Genomic DNA, 2,756 nt, shown 5'->3' on the forward strand with positions numbered 1-2,756 from the left:
AGCGGACTAAGAGGAGAACAACCCGTGGGTCCGCCCAGCCGGCAAGTGGTCGGAACCTACGGGTATACTCCCCCTTTCCGTGAGGGTAAGCCCTAGCTCCGCCCCTTCCCGACAAAATTTAAAGGAGAAGCGACAGGCAGGGATGTCCAAAAGAGGAGGAAGGTGTGGTTATATGGACGTCGACATGAACAATTTACGTGGAGTAACCAGAAGTGGGCCAAGGACCTGGGAAATTGTCAGCTTTCAAGTAGGGTGTTTAGAGTACGCCTCACTGAAAAGGTGACTTTTGAAAGAAGGCTTTAAAGGCATGAGGGAGTAGGCCCATCAGGTAAAGGGGTGGGGGGGAGAAGGGAGGAGATTTGGGGGCAGACAGACCACTTAAGGTCCTAAGGCAGAAGCATTCCTGGAACTTTTACGGAAAAATGTGCTTGGAACATTACAAAAAACTCATTTCAAAAGACCCTATCCTTTTCTCCCTGACCTTTTTCTTCCCTTCTGTTGATTACTAGCTAATCTTACTCCATTTCCATATCTGAAGCACTATGTATGGTAGTTTTAGGATTTTCTGGAATTCCCATTTTCGTTATTGCCCCAAGGGAGACTTGCAATAACCCATTGTTAATACTGAAGAGATTCACAATTTTCATTCATTTATTTTTTTAAAGATATTTATTTATTTGATAGAGATCACAAGTAGGCGGAGAGGCAGGCAGAGAGAGAGAGGGGGAAGCAGGCTCCCTGCTGAGCAGAGAGCCCGATGCTGCGGGGCTCAATCCCAGAACCCTGAGATCATGACCTGAGCGGAAGGTAGAGGCTTAACCCACTGAGCCACGCAGGCGCCCCCACAATTTTTATTACTAGTATTTTCAAAACTGCATTTGTGATACAAAATTTATATTGATTCCAAAAAGCTTTACTGGTTTTGTTATTTGTCCCATTTGGGCAGACCTTATTCTGTGCATCATACATGGGGTTATAAAGATGGACTGACCTACAACAAATTGTTTTTCTCAAAACAAAAAGCAGATAAAAACGAGATGAAGAGAGTTTAGGTATTTACATAAGTAAAACTTGTGTAGGTAAAAAGAGGTGGCAGGGTATCTCTGTGTTCTATGAAAATGTTTTTAGAGGTTTAAGGGAGAGTTGTTTTTTTGTTTCATTTTGGTAGGTATAGTTGAGGGTAGAGTTTGCCAGAGTTATTTGAATTCCTCAAACTTGTATATTTGTAGTTTATAACTTTGGAAATCCAGACACTCCTAGAACATATGTTGGTAATCTGTATATTGGCTGTATATTGGCTAAAAAAAAAAAGAGAGGAGAAAATGTGATGATGTCGAGGAAGGACATGGCAAGTTATGAGTCCAGTGGATTGTAAGCACCCTAAAATATTGTGTAATGGGGAAGAATAATTTTGAAGGAAAAACAAAGTTTTCAGAAGATAGGCAGGAAATGAGGTGATTTAGATAAATTAGTATGTACATTAGATCTTGACCCATGACAGTTATGTACATTCTTTTTGTTTTTCTGAAAGGCATTGGACAACTCTTTTAGTTTCGTGTAAAGGGGAATCAAAAGGTAGGCATTTGGGAGAGATGGCTGAATAGGATTTCCACAGGGGTAACAGTAAAATTGCTCAGTGTCAGAGTTCACTTAGAAAGACAAATATGAAAAAGGTGGTGGTGATGATGTAACTGTTTTTAAAACCTGTAACAAAGCTTAGCCTATAAAAATTAACATTGGCAAAAAAAATGAACATTGACCATATTTGGGGGGTGTATAAAGAATTGTGTTTAAATTAACCAGCTACAGAATAAAGTTGTTACTGATGCCCTAACATTAAGGCTCACATATGATTTCTTCGAAATGAAGGTGAGCAGGCTGGGTGCTACATTAGTCACTATGTCTGAGTGATATTTCCCTGTTGGGCTTATTGAGCACAAGTTTATTCCTTGTGCTATTTCTAAAGTGGAAGGCAGACTGTGGATTTAGAACAGGGTGCCTTTACTTAGTTCCATTTCCAACTCCAACTAAAAAGTAGCAAGTGCTTCTCTCCATGCTTTTTATTTTATTTATGTAAAAGTTCAAAGAGTAGGGAGAAATGAATTTAAAATTATCAATGCATGGACAATTCCCCTCTACTTCCCTCTCCAGTTAAATCACAATTTCCCTGATACTAGATGGAGATGTTTCAAATAAACTAAACAAACTGACAGAATCTATACTTTCTAGAAAATAGAAAGATTCAAAACTTGAAAATAAAGATTATTTCATTAGACACTAACCAGAAAGTGAATGTTAACAGGAAGGATTACAGTGAGTTTTCAAGTAAACACAATCCTTTACTGTGCTGCTGTTGTTAAATTGTGTTACAGTATGTAATTGTAGACGAACTCTAAATATTTTGACTGCATTCATTACCTCAAAATGAAGGACTATGAATCTGAGATCAGGCAATGCATAACAGGTGTCATCTCCCAGTCATGGTGCAGTCTCTATATTTACCCATGTGTGATGCCCAGGTTTCTCTTGACAATACCTGGAATTTTTCCCCTCTCACTTGCTATAAGGTAATTTTCCCTCTTGTTTAGGCTCTGCCCTAGGGATCATAATGTTTTGAGAAAAATAAAGACTATCAGACTGCTGAATAAAAGGAGAAAAAGGAAATTAGACAGGTGAGGGAGTGACCAATAAATGTATGTGGAACTTGGAATAATTTTGTAGTCCAGTACATTTTACTGAGTGGCATGTGTAATTTA

This window comes from Lutra lutra, chromosome 5, assembly GCF_902655055.1.
Source record: "Lutra lutra chromosome 5, mLutLut1.2, whole genome shotgun sequence".
Taxonomy (NCBI): Eukaryota; Metazoa; Chordata; class Mammalia; order Carnivora; family Mustelidae; genus Lutra; species Lutra lutra.